General features: G+C 37.8%; 1 protein-coding gene across 5 annotated transcripts in view; it reads left to right on the forward strand.

Moving 5' to 3' along the window:
- fam126a (family with sequence similarity 126 member A) overlaps window positions 1–25,529 on the forward strand; it is a 128,549-nt gene that overhangs the window by 4,926 nt on the left and 98,094 nt on the right. Inside the window, exon 2 of one of the 5 annotated variants that reach the window (XM_039737701.1) lies at window positions 3,780–4,025. The exons of the other annotated variants lie outside the window; for them this stretch is intronic. The gene's annotated coding sequence lies outside the window, so the exon portion shown is untranslated. The remainder of the gene's footprint in view (window positions 1–3,779; window positions 4,026–25,529) is intronic. 5 annotated transcript variants of the gene reach the window in all.

Raw genomic sequence — 25,529 nt, forward strand, 5'->3', positions numbered from 1 at the left:
GGAACTACTTTTGGTAGGTAAATCTGTTTGGATATGTAAGTATGAACTTAGTATTACCTAGATCAGGGGTGCCCACACTTTTTTGGTATAGATATAGATATAGATATAGATATAGAGATAGATAGATAGATAGATAGATCTATCTATCTATCTATCTATCTATCTATCTATCTATCTATCTATCTATCTATCTATCTATCTATATGAGTATCAGAGGTGGGTAGTAACGAGTTAAATTTACTTGAATAACTTTATATATAAAAAAAAAAAAAAATGTACTTCTAAGAGTAGTTTTACTGCACCTTACTTTTTACTTTTACTTGAGTACATTTGTGAAGAAGAAACGCTACTCTTACTCTGTTACATTGGGCAACACTCGAATCGTTATTTTTTTCCATTTGGTAAAGGCTGACAGACAATTTTCAATCTACTCTGTGTAGTTCACGCTGGCAAGTTGCGCTCACGCCTTCCATTACGCCTCCAGCTCTGACGCGAGGTTTTGGATGTTCCCCAAAGCAGGGCGCTGCAGCTTTGAGGACAGATGTTGCATTTTTCATTTGAAAGCATTAACTGAGCTAATCATATTGACCATGGAGTTCTCTTTTCCTTGCAGCTGTAAATTAAACTCATTCAACATGTTGGTCAGATCAGAAAAAAAATGCCAAGTCTAGCGGCCATTGATTGTTATTAAGTTGCTTGTATTCTGCATGTTTAATGACAAAGAGAAACTCTTTTTTCTCCGGCCAGGGGTCTTGAAATCTCAGCAGGAATTTATCCCTAGCCATCTGTCATAACAAAGGCATCTTTAATCATCTCTCCATCTTGGAAAGGCTTCTTATGCTTAATGATCGAGTGATTCAGCCGAGTGAAAAATGACGGCTGTCCGATTAACTGCGATTTTAGTTCCTTCTCCTTTCTTTTTCTCAGATCGCTTTTCAGAAGGAAGTTAGTTTCGTAGTTTTTATGAACAGTTCGAAAGTGCCTTTCCACATTTTACTTCTTTGGAATAGCAATGATAGATTGACAGATCAGACAAACGGACTTCGATTGTGGCATTGTGAGAAAAAAAATCCTCTTCCAATTCCACATCCAGCCCATAAATAACAATTTTTTTTAAATCCCTTCTTTAGTCGATATAAATTGGTAGGCTAACTAGATCACTTGATCAGCTGGAGTTTTGCAGTACCTCGCGCGTTTGATCGTGCGTGCGGGGTGACCAGTGTGTTAGAAGAAAAGAGATCTCAGTCTGGCAAATGCCATAGGGAGGATACATGATAGACTAACATTTAAAAAAAAAAAAAAACATTTTTTTGAATGTAACGCGATCTACCTGCACTACCTCGATCGCAATCGATGTATTGGGCACCCCTGACCTAGATTATATAGTACTAGCTGTCCCCTGCGGTTCCACACGCATAGTGCTGAAACAGGACAAACCTAAAAAATCAATAAACAAACAGGTATCGCAAGCTAAGTGGGGGCAAGGCACGCTCCAAAACGTGGCGACAGGTAGACCAACTCGAACGGAGGTTGGCGCCAGAGTGAGGAGGCCCCGCCTGGCTCTCCACTTCTGATGTCACGCTTCCCCCTCCCCTTGGCCCACAACCTCGCTTTCTGATTAGCGCGAATAAATCGTTCCTGCAAGCGAACTTTGATACTTAGTGCAATGAGAGAAGTTGCAAAATCAACTGCAATATTCAAGCAAATTATAGAAAAAAAAAACAGATCTAAATCCATTAAGTAGTTCTTTCGTGAAAAGCAGACAGAAATACAGACTGACATTGGATTTTCTATATACAGTATATATATATATATATAAAATATATAAAAAAATATAGTGCATTCTTTGGATGATGAGTTCTTAGCATGTTGCACCAAACATGTATGTTTGAATTAAGGACATAAAGTCCTGCTTTGATCTTCTCAACGTATAAGACATGTTCCATGTAGTGCCATATTTTCTTCTATTTCTTAAAGATGATTACCACACTGTTCCATGATATAAAAAAATATCTTTCCCCGATCTGTACTTTTTAATAGCACAATACACAATAATCCTGTGTATCCTTTATTAGCCCCATGTGAATCGAAAACATCATTGTCTATATATTACACTTTGCAACCAAGCCACCTTAAGGGAAATCCTATAGGAGAAGCCGATTTTATTCATGGTCAATCAGAATCCCCAGTAATGTCTGAAATCAAATTATGTTTGCTTATGATTTAGAATGTGTATAGTGAAAATGGAATAATACAGTGTGCACACTTATGTAACCAAAGCACAGAAGGTGTTTTAAATAACCCATTTGTTTACTTGTTTTCTTTCTTTTTTTTTTTTTTTTTTTTTGCAAGATTTGTCTCGTTTTTAAGCCTTTCCTTTAACAAAAGCTAAAATTTAAGTAAGGTACACAGACTTTTATATTCAGTGTAGCTATATTGATTAGCCATTCACTTACTTTCACAAGCTTGTTTTTCCAGAAAATGTGTTTTCTTCCTATTCTGCAAGTAAATAATGGATCTGCAAAATATGATTAAGCATAGTGTTCACAGAAGATTTTTTTCATATGCCAGGGTTCTTTGTATCTGCCACCTTTCAATTTTGAGAAACTCAGAAGCATGATGTAAGGTGGGTGTTTTTATTTTGTTAATTTATTTAATGGTTTTATTGATTTTAGGTAAAACCCGCTGTTTTAACTTGTGCTGATGCAAGGTCCGCATATGGAGGCGTACGCCAACCTAATTAGATAATTACCGGTCGAGCTGTGATGGTAATTAGTAGGCACCTCCTGCAGGATGAATGAAATAAAACGGAACAGGTTAGCGCAGAAAAGGGAGGATGTCTATTGAAGAGAAATATTGGAGAGAGTGTGATCCCTGGTCAGAGAGGTGAGTGAGTAAATGAGTGGACAAAAAGGGCAGCACCAGTCAGGCCATTCAACTATAAGCTGGACCGAGGGCTATAATGGCTGTGTGAAGTGGCTGTATTCTTGCCTGCTGAACAGGGGAGCAGGTAGGGTAGGGAAAGTCTAATGGAACTAGGAGGCAGCAGAAGAGGCAAGTTGCGGTGGCATCTGTAGAAAAGCAAAGCTCCCTAAGAACTGTGCAAACCGGCAGCGATGTAGTCTGGGTCTTTGTGGTGGACCGGGGATGTGGTGGGCTGTGACATTGAAGTCTCCCACATCCCTGACCACGACAGAAGGAGAAATGTGAAAGATTACCTCATGATTTCAGTTTTATTTGGATTTATTTATTAATTATTTTAAGAACGCCCTAAGACACTAGTTTGTTTTAGGGTACATTTGTATGGATGGATTTATTTATTAAACTATTCTAGTTTAAAAATGTGAATGTTCGCACTTTAATTCTGTTTATTTCTGATTTTTTAAGTCTCTGCTCATTTGCCGTGGTTCATCCCCAGTTCTTGACTATCAATGTCCCAAGAAATGGGTAATGCCCATGGATAAAGGTCTATTATATGTATCGTCTATGGTAATATCTTAATTGCTGTTTTAATGAGGTGTGAACTAACATTATCAAGAATGTCATTCACTTTGGAAAAAATAATCAACAAACACGCCTTCAGAATCCATGCATTAAATGCATCATGTAACCTTGTCTTGCACTTCCAGATGTGATTTTAAAAGAGAATAAACGTCTGGGGACAACTCATTAAAAGGGTCATTCCACGTGAAATCAACCAATGGCCTATGCGCTTCGGGCTCAATACATTCTGCAGAAATTCCCAAGTGTACCAATGTACCCTTTTTTTTTTTTTCCAGAATTTTTTGAGACCAAACTGCATGGGATTTCTGGAAAGTCAGTTGCTTTGACATGGAATGACCCAAATGTTTGTAGTAAATAGTGGTGAAATCCTGTGCTGCAAAGGCTACACCCACAGGCCATCTTCCTAAACACCCACACCACTGGGGTTCAGGGAGAGAGTAAAAGAAACTGAACAAAGTACTTGATGTTGAGAAAACATAAGCTAAAGTGCTGTTATCCGTTTAGGAGCCCAGTAGGACAAGGTAAGTGAAGCTTTATAGTTTGTACATTTCATTGAGTGCAGTGACAGAAGAGTCACATTTGAGAAGTGCTCCTGTCTGTTACAATATCATTCTGTCATTTTCACTATTGCATCACTATACTGTATGTCATAACAGTGAGCAGAGTCTAAATAATCATTGTGGTTTATGAATGCACTACTTATTAAAACACTAGGTATTCTGGTGTGGCATTTCCAATAATCAGAAACAGAATCAGCATCATTTTAAACACAGTACAGTTAACTTCCTTTAGTTGTTCGTTTTAGGTGTGCCTTCACATGGTGGAGGCTGGGAGGCTGTGCAACCTCCTTTGTGCTTCTACTGGTGCCTTTAGGCAGATTTGTTGGTTTGAGTGTTTGAGTACTGAAATATGCATTGCATGTGGCTCTTCAAAATCAACTCTGTCAACGGCTGTTCTTTTCACTTCCTTTTGGTGAACTGTGGCACATTTATGTCAAATGCATATTTTTGCAATTCATATTTTCACAAATATAGCAGTTTATTGTAATCGGAAGCTTGCTCACTGTTGGATCAAATTAATGAGAACACCATTGCACTTTGAAGTTCAAAATCACTGCCCCTACTTTTGAGCTTCATGAGGCGTTGAATTCATTTAGAAATGTGACACTATGAGCAATCACATTTTTCCACTACTAATGTTTGTTTCCTGACATGTATATGTCTGGCGCAACGAGACTGCATAATTTTTTTTGTGCAATATTTGAGATAACTTGAAATTTGGATTTTGTGACTTATAGTACAACTAGCCGAAGCCCGCTGTAGCATACGGCGGTGTAAGAATAGGAACAGAAAACGAGAAAGGAATTCAGAAATCAAGAAGAAATAAATACTTCTTGAAAGACACAGTTGTAAATAGGTGTTTTGGTGGTGACAACAGATAATGAGTCGAAAGATCTAACCCTAGAAAAATCCACGTACGACTGACCGTGGCTGAAGACTGGTTGTTAGAATTATTGTGAAGAGTAAACAGCATGTGGGTATGAGGAAGGCCGCGCTTCTGAAATTTGATTACGTAAATATAATCAATAGCAACCTCAAAAAGATGTTGTTGTAGAATGTCTCTAAGTAATTCCTGCAGCTTAATCCAAAAGATGCGTACTACAATATCGGGTCTGTGCTCCGGTCTTTGGGTATCTGACAGTGCATGTAGAATTTCCGGCCAAGCAGGATTACATGTGAAAGTGATAAATGAATGAGGCTGTCCGAATTTACATACTATGGCCATGGCATCCTGATAGTTTTGTTGCATGTATCTTGGACTTCCTGGAAATGTGGACAGTAATATGATCATTTTGTCTACATGTACGTTGTTATATTCAGCGTTTGCTTGCAGTGCGTCTGACAGTCCTTTTTATTGTTCCAAGCGCAAATCTTGTTGATCTAATCTGAGATAGCTGAGACGCGTGCCCTCTGTTTTAACATACGCATCTACGACGTACTGTTGGAATAGTTCGTTGCTGGAGTGCAAAATACTAAATGTATTCCTCATTGCTAATCTGTATGTTTAAAATTGGCTTTGAGTAAGTATTCTTCGCTTGGCGGTTCTTTTATCTGGAACATGTTGTAAATCTTTGTGCCAGCCAATTTCTCCGTAAGGGAATAAAAGTGGGTAAACCACAGGATCGCAATTCATATTGAGCGTGGAAATCTGTTTACAGGACATGCCTATGGGACAGATGCAAATGTCCCTTTCAGCAGGCGGTTCACCATCTTCTCCGACGAAAATCGCTGCAACATTGGTGTGACATGTCGGGGCATTGTATCGTCGTAAGTCCTGCCTAGGGTTTTCCTCGAAAAACATTCGTACAGATGCTGTTGGATTGGACTGAGCAATTTCATGCATGTGTTTGTATGATTTAACGAAGGGTTTGATGGTTCTGAGCATGGAATCTAGCTAGAGAAGTAAATTTTTGCTGCATGTAGAGTTTGCTTTATTTTGTAAGCGTACTTGAGAAGCTTGGCGAGAAATGCTGTGTTGGCTGCGTTTGGGCGGCACCGGTTTTGAAGAGGAGCCGCTGGCAGCATGGGGAGGGGTTTGGAAGAGGACAAATAAGAATTGAAAAATGCCTTGTCGGCTGCGTGTGGGAGGGACCGGTTTTGAGATGGAAGCAGGACGATGGTCCTGGCTTCCTAGCTCTGATGGTGTGAATCTGGGTTTTGTAGACAAAGGTTTTCCCTGTTTCTGCAGGACCATCTAAGAAGAAGCATGTTTGTCGAGGATGGGTATGCTGTATGCAGCGTGTAAACATGTGTTTGGTGAGGTGTTGGGGGCGGGCACATGAGCAGGCAGTGTACATGCCTCGAGAGCGGGGATGGATGCGGGAGGATTGTTAGAGTTGGTGGGCGGGGCTCTGTCATGCATATCCCATGGTCGGGCGACTTAGTCAATTTATATATATATAGATATGTTAGATTTTTGTTCTTGCTTATATGCTGCATGGTTCACCTTAAAGCAAAGCAATTCAATGTTTATCCGTGCCATGTAATATAATTATGAGTAGTATTTTATTTCCCTGGATTCATGTTTTGTTTACATTACAAGGAAGAGTCTATTTTTCTCATTATAATAGATTTTCTTGGTCTTGGCATACATTTTTGCAAAGTAAATCCTGTAGGACTTTGAAATGATGTACTCTCAGTAATACTTGCACTGGTGCTTTTGATATTTTTGTATTGTTTTTGCTTGAATACTTTAGTTTTAAGTAAATGAATAAGACCTATTTTCCTTAAATATATTTCAACTTGCCAACATTAATAATGTAGTTATGTTACAAAAATTTCAAAATTTGATATAATGCTAAGAAATGTATTGAAATTTACTACCAATTTTGAAACCAATTGCAACATACTAATTTAACTCAATAAAAATATTGAAATAAGTTGCAATTCTGTATACATTAAAATCTTTACATTGATGAAAACAAATAGTAATTTTTTAGTCATTAAATGCAAATAAGAGTAAAGTTCTGTAAACTGTAAAAAATAAAGAAGTTTAAATCTGTTCAAGTTTTTTTACATTGATAAAAAAATACTGTTACGGAGGAAGTACAAAGAAATGTTATAGATGTAATTAGATGTTAATTGAATAAGTATTGTAATATTTTATAAACAATATACACATTTTACACTATTTTTCTCATAATAAAATAAAGTAACATACTATAGCAGCACACTTCACAGCAAGGGGTTAAAAATCGAGGAAGTGACATGGCTGTAGTACTAAAGAGTGCTGAATGAAATTCGCAGAGTAAAAAAATTAATTTCAGACAGTTGTCTTGATACGTTTAATGTTTGACTGCAAAACACATTTTAACCTATAGAAAAATAAACATCACAGCCCTACTTCAAATCAGTATCAATCAGTTTATTGATTTATACTTAATGTATCCATAATTTAGAAATACGATACCTCTCAAAATTGTTTATATTGACTTGTGTGTCAGTCCTCCAAGTGTGTGACTAAATTGTTTGTGTTAGCCCCTTTAGATGGTTTAATGTGGCAGGAAATCCTACATATAGGCTATGCATGTATCTTGTGGTTTTCTGTCCCCACTTGCCAAAATCGGAAGTTTTTCCAGCTGCCAATCCAGCTGCCCTTTTAGTCAATTAAGCCTGCTGGTGAAGGTTCAAAGGAACTAAAGTTGCCATCTTATTAACACTTGTAAGTGGATGGAAACAGGTCTGCAACTCCAGCCATGCTGATTGATAGCCTATATGGTTCAATTTGTCAAAAGCCAGTGCCAACCGGATGAGCATTGTTAGTGTATGCTGTAGAATCAATACCATGATAAATGAGTGTTAAAATCAATACTTATTGATATTTCTGTTTCTTTGATATACTTTTGACATCTCTAATCATTAATAAGCAACACTTGCTTTCAACAGTATTAATAAGAGTGAGCTGGAGCTAGTACAATATGACATTTAAAAACACATTTTCGAATGATACAAAATATCTTCAACTTACTGTTATTGACAAAATCCCAGTAATATCAATATGGCTGCAGGACCTGGGTATCGCACAGAATCAATGTCATTTATATATTGTAAAATAGAAAAAGTTATTGAACTTCTTCCTCTTTCTTGTGTGCTTTGTCTGTATCTAATTCCATTTTCAGAATTATGCTGCATTCATCTGCTTATGAGACAGATTGGGCAATACAAATTTAACAGTTGGAAGTTTCACATGAACACCCTGCACATTTGGAGCTCCAAGCTGAATAATTCTGAGAAGACAATGTTGTCTGAATTCTCAAAATTGTGAAGTAATACTGATCTTTCACCTCAGTCAATAGAATAGCATTTTATGTGGCCAAATTGCATTGGGTGTGATGCAGGACACTTTTTTTTAATGTGTTTATTGTTTACTTTATATTCATATAAGAGTTGTCTATTTTTAAATGCTTTTGGTTTTTTTTGCTAAGTTTATATAACAAGCCTTAGTACTTAATTTTGATATTTTTGCTCATATTGGATTTGCCCTTGTTGACCGTTTACATTCACAAGTACAAGTGATCTGTATCTATCTGTAATGTGAGAGTATTTTGTCCTCTGAAACTGCACACACGCACACATTGATGCATTTGTGCCTTAGTCCTCTGAATCAAAAAATGGATTGCATTTTGCTGTGTAGGATGGGAAACCATTTATCAACTGTACATAATTAGGTTGAGAAAGTGAAGAAAATGCAAATGGCTGATTTTCGTTGTGTTTGCAGCTATTGCTGCTACTTCACCAAGAGGTGTGTGAGTTCAAGAAAGGAGCTAGCAACGGCTCCTGTTGTTGTTGTTTTTGCCGTGCTGCTGGTGGTGGCTGGTGACAACAGTGCTTAGCCAATGTGTATAGGTAAAAAACACATGAATTCCAATCTATATTTGATCTAAGACCACAAATGAAAGTGACTCAAATCTGATTTGAAAAGACTGAATTTCTGTCTCCACACAGCCCTAAAAATGGCGGGCTTGTGTCACATCAAGATAAAAAAATTGGATTTTTTTTAGTCACTTCAGCCTAGTAATGTGAACACAGCCTTTGTGTGGACCAAATTGCAAATCTACAGCAACTTCGGTTTCTACAAAAAATCTGAATGGAAATGCAAATGAGCGCAATGCATGTGAATGAAAACTGCCATATCATATGAACATATCAGGCTTTTCAGAACTCTAAATAAACCATACTGTATGCCTTGCTTTTGTCACAATTAATAAAGATGTAAAATATTGTCTTTTATTTAGGTGGGTTCAGCTTGTGATTCTTAGGGCTGTACTGATTGGAAATAGGTGCTCTTGTTAGTGTTACATACAATTATCTGCTGTAAGGGTAAGTGCCAAACAAAAAAAAATTCCATAGCTGAGCCTCATGAATATTATTATTAAAATGAAGAGAACTTTGCCTAGAAAGAGACATGCGTTAAAATTAACAAGAATGTGCTTGGTGGCTGGATGTCATGTGTAGCCTGATTAAGAAAGTTGTGTGCAGGAGACAGAACTGGAGGTGGCAGAGTTAAAGATGCTAAGATTTGCACTGGGTGTGAAGAGGATGGATAGAATTAGAAATGAGTACATTAGAGGGTCAGCTCAAGTTGGACGGTTGGGAGACAAAGTCAGAGAGGCGAGATTGCGTTGGTTTGGACATGTGCAGAGGAGAGATGCTCAGTATGTTGGGAGAAGGATGCTAAGGATAGAGCTGCCAGGGAAGAGGAAAAGAGAAAGGCCTAAGAGAAGGTTTAAGGATGTGGTGAGAGAGGACAAAAAGATATGGAAGAAGATGATCTGCTGTGGCAACCCCTAACGAGAGCAGCCGAAAGAAGAAGGAAAAGTTGAGCTGCCTTGCGGGCTTGCCACCTAACAAAGTGCCATTTGGGTGGCAGAAAAGACTGGAATGGATTTGGGCATGCTTAACCTTGGAACGGAAAATCAGCTTTTGAGACGTAGAACATAATGTCTCTGAAGTAGAAAGAGGTAGAACTTGTGCAGAAGGTAAAGTAAATCAATGAAGGTAAATTTGGTCTTTTCTCTGGGCTTGGACAAAGTATATGTGCTACTATTTCTGATGACTAGTTGCATCAGCCTCACTTGGCAAATTTACATTTAGTGTAAAATCCAGAGTAACATTATACAATGCTTGGCTAATTTTTGGTATAAATAGAAATAAACAGAAAAGATATTAGTATGCACAGAAGTCTGGGGAAGGAATAAAGCTAAAAAAAAAACCTCCAAATCCGTCAAGGGTTTGGAACAAATAATCCCACCTAATTCACTCAAATGTCTTTTCTACATCAAGAGCAATGTACAGAATATCATAAAGACTCTTGAATATTAGTCAAGGGAAATTATGCTTAAACTATATAATGTACTAGTGAGTAGTGATGAGTGAGATCGAGGTTGATTCGCCTCGAGTTCAGAGAAATCATGGAACTGTTTGTGAATATCGCAGAATTTGGCGAAATGTATTAAAGTCAATGGGAAAGGACTAACGGAACAAGATTTGACTGGATTATAATGGTACAATCATCTTTCAAGTGTCTTTGAGGGCTAGGAAAACCTCTGCCAACTATACTGGACTGATTGTGGCCAAAAAGATGACCAGAACTGTGCAGGCAGCAGTGCCAACCACTGCACCATCTTGCATCCAAGAGATCAAAGAAGAAGGAACAGTCAGAGACGCACAATGGTATATTTCGTCAAAATAAAGCAGAAATGACGAAACCGCAGTCAAAAGCCAGAACAAATACATAGGTCTTTTAAAGGCAGACATGTTTATAATTGAAGTTGCTGGCTCGTACCATTTTTTGAAGTTGTGCTGAAAGCTCTCCAAACTGTCTGTGCTGATGCTTTGCATCTTTCCTTCTGTCAAAAACATTGAAATGTGCTGTAAATAGTAATAAGTCCTTTGTTATTATTATTATTATTATTATTATTATTTTTCATAGTCTCCTGTGTTTTGGGGGGTGGAGGCATCACACATCACAGGTACATACACACAAAAATGTTGCATATGCACATTTCCAGGCTCACATCGTAATGTATAAAAACTAAACTTGCCATAAAGCCATGCACATTCTCACACGAGAACCCCACAGTGCATACATGTTTCTGCTCAGTTTTGCAAACTGGCAGCACCCAGCATCAAAGCAGTGCTACTCTCTGTGTGATCTCTCTTTCATTTTTAGATTCACATTCATGACGCTGGCTTTATCAAGTACACTGAAATTAATCTCATATTGTTACTTAATTTAAGGCACCTGATTGTAATCAACCTTTAACAATATAATGGTGCACAGAATGACCAAGCTATTCCAAATACCACAGCTGCTTTAGTATTGTTACACTCGGTGTACCACGTTGTATCTAAGTGTGGAGTAACGGCTGTACAGCAGCTGATCGGAAAGCTCTACGGTGGGCTTTGTCGAGAGCACAGAGGATTATTGGGATATTGCTTCCAGCCCTGGAGGATATTTATAGCACACACTGCCGCATGGATTCCACTCAGCCATGCACACAGTCTTTTTGAACTTCTCCAATCTGGAAAATGTTTCAGAGTCTCTCCTGTACGGACCTCGAGGCTCAAACTGTTTCATCCCAAGAGCTATAAATGCACTCAATCAGTCCATCAAGTGCTCCCGGTAGACCTGTGCACTGATAATTACAATTATCTCACTGTAAACTTGATCTACAGCTGTAATACTGCTCAACCGGAGCAAGTTTATGAACCATTTGCATGATATGTACATGTATATTGTATCTATGCTTTCATAATGCATATTTTTCATGTTTTTATCATTATTATTATTATTAGTTGTTGTTTTATCATTTTATAGAAAAATATGTTTATGGAGGATTTGCATATTGAATCTCATTGTACCATACAATGACAATAAAGGAATTCAATTCAGTTAAATAGCAGAGAGCATGTATTTGTAGATGATGATGACTGGCTTCCAAGTTGATTTAGATTTCCAAGAGCTATCCTCTTGGAGCTCTGTGCTGTTAAAATACTAGGGTGTATACTTCATATCATTTTTATGATGAAATCCATTAGTAGTAATCCAAGCATGCATATTACATTTTACAGATACATTATTTACACGAAGTTAACAATTTATGTTAATAATCATCAAACATGTTGGGCACATGTTTCCTGCAGAGGCATTAGCTCTCTTGGAAATGTGTTCTTTTAATATTGTGGCTTATTAAATAATTAAACAATATCATAATATACCAGAAAAGGCGATATCCCTCCCATAGTGATTACGGCGGTACAAGAATCACATGAGACAAAATATCTTTTAGCTTACATTTACTGACGTTTTACGCAGTTACAGACGGGGAGGCATATGGACAGACTTTATCCAGGTGGGAATCTGGATCAACACAGTCAGCCATTTTCTCCGTCCCTACGCTGGGAGGTTTTCCAACACCTCGTGTGTCGGCACAGCCTCGAAGGGTCTGGCCACTGTCCAGACCTTTTATATGGTTCTTGCTTCATTTGCTGGTCTTCTCCGTCTCCAAACAAGGGCTGAATTCCTCTCCCACAAAATACAGAAATATAGTGCTTACATGTCGATTCTCATTCTCCCAAGAAGGAAAGAAGGTTTGTGCTGATAGAGGACAGAAATACCCTAACCTGTGTTTAAGCTGACTATACAAGCCTCCAGTTGTCTTTGGCTATCTAATCCAATGCTTGGTCAGCAATTCTAACTGCTGAGCCCGTGTGTGCCACAGTTAACATGCACATGTGACTAAAACTCATAACAGTACTGTCCAGATACAGTGACATAAAGAAAAATGTAGTATTACAGCACAGTGGTGCAACGGCAGCGATGAGCTGGCCCCCATCCATTGACTGTTCTTGTCTCATGCTTGATGCTTGCTAGGACTGGTGCTACCCTTGGTGGATAGATGGTATAATTCAACATGTATTAAGAAGATTTTTCAATATTCTTTTTGGAGAATCGATGTTCTAAGCTTACAGCTAGTTTGACATTTATTATATAGCTTATATTGTGATGATTGGTTATAGGGAGAAGGAAAATGGAAGTAACTAGGGGCTGGTACATTTGACAGTGACGATACTGCTGCAATAAATTATTTCATCGAGGGTTGCACATGTCCCAGCAAGCATCTTGCGGGAGGCAGGAATAATCCCTAGACTGGCCGCCAGCTCATCTATATCACTGCGCCTCCGTCCCCCCCATACCCAAGTTTAATATGTTTTAATGCATTTCATCATTAAAATGATGTCCTAGTATTATAAAATGTTCAGAGAGCTGTAATATCATGAATGTAATGTATTCTGTGTGGAGATCAGTGCCTATGTGCTCCTGTTGTCATAAGAGAAAGTCTGTTTTAAGAATCACTTAGTGATTCACACAGATAAACACCTAGAATACAAAGCATTTAACATGATACTTTAGTTACGATGGGATTTGATAAACTAGTAAATGTCCCTATTTTTTTTTTTTTTTTGGGGTGTTTTTCTTTTCTCTGTACCCTAATATGCTTCCATACAACACTCAGACGATGAGCTATGACTCGCCTTTTCACTGTGATATCTGACCACTTCTTAATTTTGGGCTCTGTGCTCCTTTCTGAACTTGAACTTTCGAGTGTCTCCGCCATGCTGTACTCGATCAACTTCCTTTTGTTGTTTATGCCTCTGCTTAAGTCAACAAATAGTACTTTTGTCCTTGCCTCCCCTTCACATTCACTGAAATTGTTCTTTTTGTCCCCCTGTGCTTTAGCCAGTGTCGTTTTACAAAACGCTTAACTTAAGGGGCTGTTTATGTTCGTTTGCATATTCAAAGTGGCATAATTCTGGGAGGAGTCGGGGTGGGATGGCAGGAGCATGCACATGTGTTACTTTTCATGTTGACTGAGATTTATGGAGCAGTAGTGTGTTGGCTTATGCACAGTTTTGTGCATCTGAAATTTTTCTGCATATGCACATTTCCACTTGTCTGTACACCATGTTTTAGTGTGAATACTATGCACAGCATTATGCATGAAGCCCCAGGTGCTTAATTATGCATGTATATGGCACTCGCCTCTTTCTCTTATACTGACGAAGATTGACTTGCAGATTTGGTTGCAAGCAGAGATAATTAATTATTTATGATGTATTAGGGCCCCCTGCTCGCTTTGCTTGGCCACCCGGGGTTTGGTTTACCGGATATACAATTTTAAAGAGATTGTTATTTTCGTGGGAATTGTTACATATGCATTATTTTCACTTCTTTAAAACTTTTGTAAAAACAATATTTGGAATTAACTTTTCTTCAAGAGCGTATTGAATTTTGATTCCGTGTTTGGACTTGTATTGTGACAACTCAACTTCTATCTGCCTGTGAGTGAATATCGTTTCTTTCTCGCTAATAAATAAAACGACTTTCTCGAATGTTTTGTCCATGCTCTTTTTTCTTCGCTTTGTCTTTGACGTGTCATCTAGAACATATAAAATTTTACTGAGAGCACAGGAAGTGTATCTGACAAAAGCATTCACACAACTGAGGTTAGATGACCGTGGTCTTGTTTGAAAATAGTTGTAAGTAGGGCATGACTTGAAAGAATCTCATGTTAAAAGTCTCCGTCTCACGGGACTTCGTACCGCAACAACGTTTTTGGAATCTTTTCATTCTGCGCTGGCAACATGAATTAGAAAATCTACAAGTCTCCAACTTAAAGTTTAAATCAGAACAATAATATTCGACCTCTTTTCGCTGTTCTGTTATTTCACCAAGCAATAATTTCTTATTAATCTTTCCATTTTTTTTTTTTTTTGAGACTTTTAAATTTTGTACTTCCATTATCTCTAACCTGTTGTGCATGTGTACCACTCTTTGTCCTTTATTTCTGGCCCTGGGCATGGTTAAATCTCTTTCTTGTGGGACGTTTAATAGTCGGATCATCTAATGGCTTGCTGCTTCTGCTGACGAGCTGCATGTTCTACTTGTCGCGCTGTGCACTGATCATTTAAAAGCCTATATAGCAGCTGTCCTTTTGTCTCGCTGCCTTGCCTCGCGTGACGTCAAAGTGTCTTCTGAGAAGATCACATCTCATCTCCCTCCCAAAATTTTTTTTTTTTTTATATAATAGAGAGACATGTTTCATAAAAATAAAATTTTGAGAACCTGCAATATTTACATATCTGAACTTCCACCACTAAGTCCCACAGACTCAATAATGCAAATGATCAGCTGGCCTCACAAAGCATTGAGGGGTGTTAGTGAAAAAAGTTCTCCTAAACCGGCCAAATCATTCGTAAATAATTTGAACAAGGGTGAATGTGAATGCTACAAATTTCCTGCAAATAATGCTTTGGTGAAGTTCACTGATCAACACTGCTAGTGACTCTGAAACAATCTATCAAGACTTGGAGTTGAAGTAGAAACCTTGACAACCTTTAAGAAGAATCTGGATTATACTTTGGGACAGCTTAGGTATTTGCTAAACAAATTGATTTGATGGTCTGAATGGTCTCCTCTCATTTGTTGAATTCCTTATGTTTCTTACCTAAGAGAACCCAAAATGTGGTCACAGAAGAAGTGTAAATATAACGTTAAATAAAGCAGAATTTTAAAAAAGTGTTTTTTTTTTTTTTTTTTAAAATAGTCTGGCTTGTCTTGGACAAATGTAAATGTCAGGGTTGGTTTGAGATGCCAGGCAAGCACCTTACTACTATGTTAATATTTATATTAAGAAATAAGATTGGGAGGTATGAACTGCAGTCTATTTTCAAAAAAAAAAAAAAAAGTAAAACTGGGAAATTTTTGGTTTGGTTGATTATATGCCCTCAACTTTTTCTCCCTCACTGTCACATTTAAAAGTTCATAACTTTTTATTCTATATTGTCAATTAAAAAAAAAAAGCAAAAATAAAGGATACATAGAATTTGAAACTAAAGCAATTTGATTGATTTAATCCATAAGAGGTTTTAGCAGATAACAATTTTAAACTAGTAAGCTTTAGATCACATTTGTATTTCTTTTATGCTTGTAAAGTAAAAGAGTAAAAGGTATATGATTACAGATCTTTTTAGTCTCCTTTTAACAGTCTAACTTGTTTTACATTTGTTTTATTTTTTTACATTTTACTTAAGAGAATAAAATATAGTTTGAAGGATAGGCAGAAATTATAGCCCAAAATGGATTAATCATAGAACATTAAAAACATTTGACCTCATGAGGTGGGTACCTAATGACAGCGTTCACTGTTCAGATATTCTACTGGATACATTAGACACTTTTGAATGAGATATGTATACCAGATGTACTGTATCTACCTTTTATAGTATGCTTTGCTCAAACTAAAGAAAAACATATTTATAGCGGAGTTCCAGTCATTTTATGAAATTCGAATTATTTTTCCAGGGTTGAATTAGTTAAAACATGTTAAGAAAGCTCAGAAATAATACCCATATCTTCATCTAAACTTGTCAGTATTACTTCAGGAATCAATATCAGTGAAGAGGAAAATTAGACATCGTAAAATTTCTAATTTGCACATATATTAAAAGAGAGAGCAGTTCAAAAGAGGCATAAATGTTTACACAATCATGAATATATAGGATACTAGCAAAATACCCGCGCTTCGCAGCGGAGAAGTAGTTTGTTAAAGAAGCAATGAAAAAGAAAAGGAAACATTTTGAAAATAACGTAACATGATTGTCAATGTAATTGTCTTGTCACTGTTGTGAGTGATGAGTGTTGCTGTCATATATGTATATGTGTGTGTATGTGTATATATATATATATATATATATATGTGTGTATATATATATATATATATATATATATATATATATATATATATATATATATATATATATATATATATATATATATATATATATATATATATATATATATATATGTGTATATATGTATGTATATATATATATATATATATATATATTATAATATCTATCCATACATATACATATCCATACATATACACATATATATACAGTGGTGTGAAAAACTATTTGCCCCCTTCCTGATTTCTTATTCTTTTGCATGTTTGTCACACAAAATGTTTCTGATCATCAAACACATTTAACCATTAGTCAAATATAACACAAGTAAACACAAAATGCAGTTTTTAAATGATGGTTTTATTATTTAGGGAGAAAAAAAATCCAAACCTACATGGCCCTGTGTGAAAAAATAATTGCCCCCTTGTTAAAAAATAACCTAATTGTGGTGCATCACACCTGAGTTCAATTTCCGTTGCCACCCCCAGGCCTGATTACTGCCACACCTGTTTCAATCAAGAAATCACTTAAATAGGAGCTGCCTGACACAGAGAAGTAGATCAAAAGCACCTCAAAAGCTAGACATCATGCCAAGATCCAAAGAAATTCAGGATCAAATGAGAACAGAAGTAATTGAGATCTATCAGTCTGGTAAAGGTTATAAAGCCATTTCTAAAGCTTTGGGACTCCAGCACACACAGTGAGAGCCATTATCCACAAATGGCAAAAACATGGAACAGCGGTGAACCTTCCCAGGAGTGGCCGGTCGACCAAAATCACCCCAAAAGCGCAGAGACGACTCATCCGAGAGGTCACAAAAGACCCCAGGACAACGTCTAAAGAACTGCAGGCCTCACTTGCCTCAATTAAGGTCAGTGTTCACGACTCCACCATAAGAAAGAGACTGGGCAAAAACGGCCTGCATGGCAGATTTCCAAGACGCAAACCACTGTTAAGCAAAAAACATTAGGGCTCGTCTCAATTTTGCTAAGAAACAACTCAATGATTGCCAAGACTTTTGGGAAAATACCTTGTGGACTGATGAGACAAAAGTTGAACTTTTTGGAAGGCAAATGTCCCGTTACATCTGGCGTAAAAGGAACACAGCATTTCAGAAAAAGAACATCATACCAACAGTAAAATATGGTGGTGGTAGTGTGATGGTCTGGGGTGGTTTTGCTGCTTCAGGACCTGGAAGGCTTGCTGTGATAGATGGAACCATGAATTCTACTGTCTACCAAAAAATCCTGAAGGAGAATGTCCGCCATCTGTTCACAACTCAAGCTGAAGCGATCTTGGGTGCTGCAACAGGACAATGACCCAAAACACACCAGCAAATCCACCTCTGAATGGCTGAAGAAAAACAAAATGAAGACTTTGGAGTGGCCTAGTCAAAGTCCTGACCTGAATCCAATTGAGATGCTATGACATGACCTTAAAAAGGCGGTTCATGCTAGAAAACCCTCAAATAAAGCTGAATTACAACAATTCTGCAAAGATGAGTGGGCCAAAATTCCTCCAGAGTGCTGTAAAAGACTCATTGCAAGTTATTGCTGCTAAGGGTGGCCCAACCAGTTATTAGGTTCAGGGGGCAATTACTTTTTCACACAGGGCCATGTAGGTTTGGATTTTTTTTTTCCTCCCTAAATAATAAAAGCCATCATTTGTGTTATATTTGACTAATGGTTATTATGGATATTATGAACTATCGTATCTGTTCAAGTTCTATTTAAATTTTAAATAGAAGGAATTTTTATCTAGTCGACAGAATATTATCCTGGAATAAATCAACCCCTACCTTAAATAACAACTTATATTTTGCTCTCCATAAAAATATATCCTGTCAAAATTATACAAGTTAGAAATAAAGTAATTGTTAAAAGAATAAACATTCAAATTTCTTTACTCTTATGTAATTTTATATAAAAAATAAACTTAAATTTTAAATATCCCAAAAGATTTTGCTCCCCATAAAAATATATACTGTCAAAATTATACAAATTCAAATATGAACACGGTGCATAACAACCTGGAAATATAAATAAAATTTGTTCTTTTCAGCAATAACAAATCAAATCATTCAGTTGTCTTTGCTCTTATGTCATCTTATCAGAGCTGGAGGCCTGGCATCTTTTTTTGGCAACAAGTTTGTTTATGTTTGGTGTGAGGTTCTGTGTTGTGGAGATTCTCAAGATGGACTGCAGGTGCTCATCAGTGAGGCGACTGCTGTGTGCTGTTTTGTTAGTCTTCATGACTGAGAAGAGCTTCCACACAGATATGTGCTACCAAACATGCACAAGGTTCGAGCCGCATGTAGACGGAGCTGGAGCATTTGTTTGGGAATGGAGTGAATAAACTGTGCGGGCCCTGCAGTATCGTACTTTGCCTTCAGTGTGCCATTACACTGCAGCTCAATCACCTCCATCTGAATCTGCACAGGTGCAGTTTCCACATCGACGCAAATGGGTTGCGAAACAACTCAAAATTCTTTTTTTGTTCTTCAAAGCCACCAAAGCGCCGTGCAAACTCAGTGCGCAGTGCGCTCAGTTTATCAGCAAAGTGCGTATTTGGGAGCACCGTAGTGCCAATTTGGTTCAACATTACTTGGCAACAGGGAAAGTGGGGCAAGTTGCACTGGTGCATTTGTGTCTCCCATAAAAGTAGCTTCACTTGAAATCACTTTGTGATTTTGCACGGTAAAACGTCTGCTGAAGTGTCAGATTCTTCTTTAACTCTTCTGCTTTCTGTATCTTGTGCATTGCATTCAGGTCTTTCAGGTTATCTTGATGTTTTGTCTCATAGTGCCGTCTTAGATTAAATTCTGTAATTACAGCCACATTAGCTCCACAAATGAGACACACGGGTTTACCGGCAATGTCAGTAAACATATACTCAGCCTCCCATCGGTTTTTAAAGGCTCTATGTTCAGAATCACCTTTTCTCTTTGGCATCGTGTGGCTAGCTTCGCAATAACTTGCAGCATCATAAGCTAGACTTGATTAACGCGGTAAGTGTTCGGCAAGGCAGCTGAAGCGCTGCATTATGGGATCTGTAGTTTATTGTGTTACCAGCCTTCATATCCCTGGGCCATTGATAACAATTATATATAAAATGATCTCGCGGCCGGATATAATTACGCCGGGCGGATGTGGCCTGCGGCCTTGAGTTTGACACATATGGACTAAATAGAACTTGAAAAGATATATTTTTCAAATGTGATCGCGCAATTCAGATCGAGTTGACGCGCACTACAGTACATCGAGCCCGCGTGCTATTGTGGATTTGCCTGCGTGCCTAAATAAGTTACCCTCCCCTCGCTCTTATTTTTTTACCGTTCATCTAATGAATACACTGAGTATGGCTTTACCAAAACAATCATTGATCGCGAATAAAGTATCCATTATTCATAGAGCTTCAACTGGTGATCTGTCTTTCTGCGTTAACTGCATATTTTTTTCATACGTCTCAAACCAAGGGGATGCAAGGCTAAAATGAATCGGAGAGCGCGCGTACATACTCAGTGCATCCCCTCTCAGAAATCAAACCTCAGACGCCGGCGCTAGAGGCGAAGCCTCTAATATTGCGCCACGGAGTGTGGTTTGTCTATTTGAGCGTAGCCTTCTACCCACACGGGAACTTGGAGAATTAATGATGAGTCAGTCAGTCAGTGAGTCAGTCAGTCAGTCAGTGAGGGCTTTGCCTTTTATATATATCTCAAAAATAGAAAGATACAATTCCATTATACAGGTAAGTGAATGAGCAACATTAAAATAATGAGCTCTGGGTATCTGACAGTTATAAAAGGGATATGCTAGTAATGAAAGAACATAATTATGATAGTAGTAATAGTGTAGAAAGGAAAAAAGTGGGGTATACTATATGATTGTTATACAATTACTATTAATAAGAGTTGTACTAGTAATAAAAGAGCATAGTTATGAACAAAACATTAATATTAATCCTAACAGGATATGTGAATTATTTTTTAAGAACAATTCAGTTTTCTGTGATATCTAAGGACATATACAGTGATCCCTCGCTATATCGCGCTTCAACTTTCGTGGCTTCACTCCATCGCGGATTTTAAATGTAAGCATATCTAAATATATATCACGGATTTTTTGCTGGTTCGTGGATTTCTGCGGACAATGTGTCTTTTAATTTATGGTACATGCTTCCTCGGTTTGTTTGCCTAGTTGATTTCATACAAGGGACGCTATTGGCGGATGGCTTAGAAGCTACCCAATCAGAGCATGTATTACGTATTAAATAAAACTCTTTAATGATATACGATATGCTTCCCGTGTGGTGCTTGATTGTTTGCTTTTCTCAGTCTCTCTCACTCTCTCTGCCTGACGGAAGTGGTGTGAGCAGAGGGGCTGTTTGCCTAGAGGATACAGACGCTCCTCTAAAAAAAAATGCTGATTTATCGTAGTGCTTCGGCATACTTACAAGCCCAAAAGCACGTATTGATTTTTTGATTGTTTGCTTTTCTCTCTCGGCTCTCTCTCTCTCTCTCTCTCTCTGACATTCTCTGCTCCTGACACGCATTCTTTGAAGAGGAAGATATGTTTGCATTCTTTTAATTGTGAGAAAGAACTGTCATCTCTGTCTTGTCATGGAGCACAGTTTAAACTTTTGACTAAAGGGTGTTATTTTATGTCTAGAGGGCTCTAATAATGTTAACAGTGTAGGAGAGTTTATAAGGCCTTAAAATATATAAAAATAGACATACAAACATATGATTTCTACTTCGCGGATTTTCATCTATAGCGGGAGGTTCTGGAATGCAACCCCCGCGATCGAGGAGGGATTACTATACTATATACTACAGGGTGGCTCATATTTATGTATATGACCTTTCACTGGCTGTAGGATTTAAATTACTGAGCAAAAAGTAGTGGTGCAACGGATCACTGTTGATCTGTGATCCAAACTGATTCATGTCCACGGTTTGGTACACACGTGATCCGAAGATCAGAGGAAAAAAAAAGTTCCACTGTATTGTGCGTGTGTCTGTCGCGCACTCTCTCAACCTCTCTCACGCTAACTCGGTAGCTCTCGTGCACTGAACTGTAATTAAACTTCTCTCACACACTATCTCTCTAGCGCACTAACTCAACCGCTCTCGCGTATTTTCGCTCGACTTTTGTCCGGTTTGCTGCTTTATATGCGTGGTCATGGCCAGCGGTAGCAGTTCAAGCAGAGGAGCTCGACAAACCTCCAGCATAATTTGTCTCATGTGTGGGAGCATTTTGGCTTCCCTGTTAAATATGTTGATGAGAAAAGGGTGGTGGATAAAAGCCCTATGAGACTGGCAACACGTCGGGCATGGCCACTCATTTAAAACAACACCACCCTGATGTGACAGGACCCCAGACGATGGCTGCGCAACAACCAAAGATATCGGTGGCATTTAAGCAGCCCTTTGCTGCCCAATCAGACCGGGCTAATGCTATTACAAAAGCTATTGGGGTGTTTGTTGCTGCAGACATGAGGCCATATTCCATTGTGCAAAACCAGGGGTTTAAACATATGATACACGTGCTTGAGCCACGCTATGATATTCCGTCGCGCACTCACTTCATTAACAATATCGTCCAAGGTATGTATGAGCAGGAAAAGTCAAAAGTTATGGCTGAACTGTCCCAGGCATCTTCTGTGGCCCTAACTACAGACAGGTGGACCTCCAGGGCAACAGAAAGCTATGTGACCGTGACCACTCATTACATCACAGCGGAGTGGGAGATACAAAGCCCTATACTGGCACTTCAGTGCCTATCGAGAGGGTGTTCTCAACAGCAGGGGACATAGTTACAGCAAAGAGATCTACACTTTCCCCAGAAAATGTAGACATCCTCATGTTTTTGAAAAAAAAATTGAAATTATAAGCTCAGGTCTGCTTTGCTTTCTTTCTTCTTTTTTGATGATGTGGACATAAGCTAATTTTTATTTCTCTTTCCATGTTCAAAGTAAGAAGCAATGATGCCTTAAATTGCATTTAAAGTTGTTTTTTATTGTGTCCACATTAAAGGAAATAGTTATCATGCCCTATATTGCACCTTAATTTGTATTTATATAATTGAGTGGAATGAGTCTTGAGTTGAATGTTTGTTTGTTTTTTAATGGGCAAAAAAAACGTAACTAAATAAATGGAGAGTTAAATTTGTCGTCTTTTTTTGATGATGATCGGAAAATTGATCCGATCTGCGACTTAAAACCGTGATCCGATCTAAACCGTGTGTTTTTTTGATCCGTTGCACCACTAGCAAAAAGTATCGAAAATGGCATCACTGTGTAGCCTAAGAATGGGAGTAATGATGTGCTGGACCAGGCAACCCCTACTGTGTTCGAATACAGAATGGCGGCGAATCGATTGTTGCTAGAGCAGCGGATACATTGTATGCGTTTTTATACTTCACAACAAACAACTATGCGGTGGTGAAATGGAGGATGGAAGCCGAGTTTGGAGGCAATGGCCCTAGTTTGCTAACCATCGCAAGAATAAACACAAAATTTGACATTAGCGTTACTGTTTTGCAAGTGACAGGAGCAGGTAGGCCCAGGAATGTGTGTACCGATGCGAAACACAGCTCTTGTGGTGAATACCTTTCAAAGTTGGGTGGTTCTTCAGGCGTGTATCGATCTGGATGGCTTATTGGTGGACCACGCCATGGAGAACAGGGAATGAAAAAACATTTAAGGTTGTTTAATGTTCATGTTCCATTATGTTACTTGATAATAACATTGAAAAGGTGTTATTGTCATGAAACTACTAATCACTTGATAATAACATTGAAAGGTGTTATTGTCATGAAACTACTAATCATTTTTATATATATATATATATATATATATATATATATATATATATATATATATATATATATATATATATATATATATATATATATATATATATATATATATATATATATATATATATATATATATATATATATATATATAATATTAGTTGGGACACTAAACAAATTGTGAATAAAAACTGAATGCAATGATGTAGAGATGGCAAATGTCAATATTTTATTTGTAATAGAACGTAGATGACAGATCAAACGCTTAATCCGAGTAAATGTATCATTTTAAAGGAAAAATATGTTGATTCAAAATTTCACGGTGTCAACAAATCCCAAAAAAGTTGGGACAAGTAGCAATAAGAGGCTGGAAAAGTAAATTTGAGCATAACGAAGAGCTGGAAGACCAATAAACACTAATTAGGTCAATTGGCAACATGATTGGGTATAAAAGAGCTTCTCAGAGTGGCAGTGTCTCTCAGAAGCCAAGATGGGTAGAGGATCACCAATTCCCACAATGTTGCAGAAAGATAGTGGAGCAATATCAGAAAGGTGTTACCCAGCGAAAAATTGCAAAGACTTTGCATCTATCATCATCAACTGTGCATAACATCATCCAAGATTCAGAGAATCTGGAACAATCTCTGTGCGTAAGGGTCAAGGCTGTAAAACCATACTGGATGCCCGTGATCTCCGGGCCCTTAAACGACACTGCACCACAAACAGGAATGCTACTGTAAAGGAAACTTCCAGAAACCATTGTCAGTGAACACAATCCACCGTGCCATCCGCCGTTGCCAGCTGAAACTCTACAGTGCAAAGAAGAAGCCATTTCTAAGCAAGATCCACAAGCTCAGGCGTTGTCACTGGGCCAGGGATCATTTAAAATGGAGTGTGGCAAAATGGAAGACTGTTCTGTGGTCAGACAAGTCACGATTCAAAGTTATTTTTGGAAATCTGGGACGCCATGTCATCCGGACCAAAGAGGACAAGGACAACCCAAGTTGTTATCAACGCTCAGTTCAGAAGCCTGCATCTCTGATGGTATGGGGTTGCATGAGTGCATGTGGCATGGGCAGCTTGCATGTCTGGAAAGGCACCATCAATGCAGAAAAATATATTCAGGTTCTAGAACAACATATGCTCCCATCCAGACGTCATCTCTTTCAGGGAAGACCCTGCATTTTTCAACAAGATAATGCCAGACCACATTCTGCATCAATCACAACATCATGGCTGCGTGGAGAAGGATCCGGTACTGAAATGGCCAGTCTGCAGTCCAGATCTTTCACCTATAGGGAACATTTGGCGCATCATAAAGAGGAAGGTGTGACAAAGAAGGCCCAAGACGATTGAACAGTTAGAGGCCTGTATTAGACAAGAATGGGAGAGCATTCCTATTTCTAAACTTGAGAAACTGGTCTCCTCGGTCCCCAGACGTCTGTTGAGTGTTGTAAGAAGAAGGGGAGATGCCACACAGTGGTGAAAATGGCCTTGTCCCAACTTTTTGGGATTTGTTGACACCATGAAATTCTGAATCAACATATTTTTCCCTTAAAATGATACATTTTCTCAGTTTAAACTTTTGTTCCGTGATTTATGTTCTATTCTGAATAAAATATTAGAAGTTGGCACCTCCACATCATTGCATTCAGTTTTTACTCACGATTTGTATAGTGTCTCAACTTTTTTGGAATCCGGTTTGTGTGTATGTATATTATGTATGTATGTATATATATATATATATATATATATATATATATATATATATATATATATATATATATATATATATATATAGAGATAGAGATATATAGATGATAATATATAAAATGTTGCTTCATGCCTTACAGCTTATGCAATAAGGTTACCTCCATCTTTTCTTACATGTTTCATTCAT

Source organism: Polypterus senegalus, chromosome 15, assembly GCF_016835505.1.
Source record: "Polypterus senegalus isolate Bchr_013 chromosome 15, ASM1683550v1, whole genome shotgun sequence".
Classification (NCBI taxonomy): Eukaryota; Metazoa; Chordata; class Cladistia; order Polypteriformes; family Polypteridae; genus Polypterus; species Polypterus senegalus.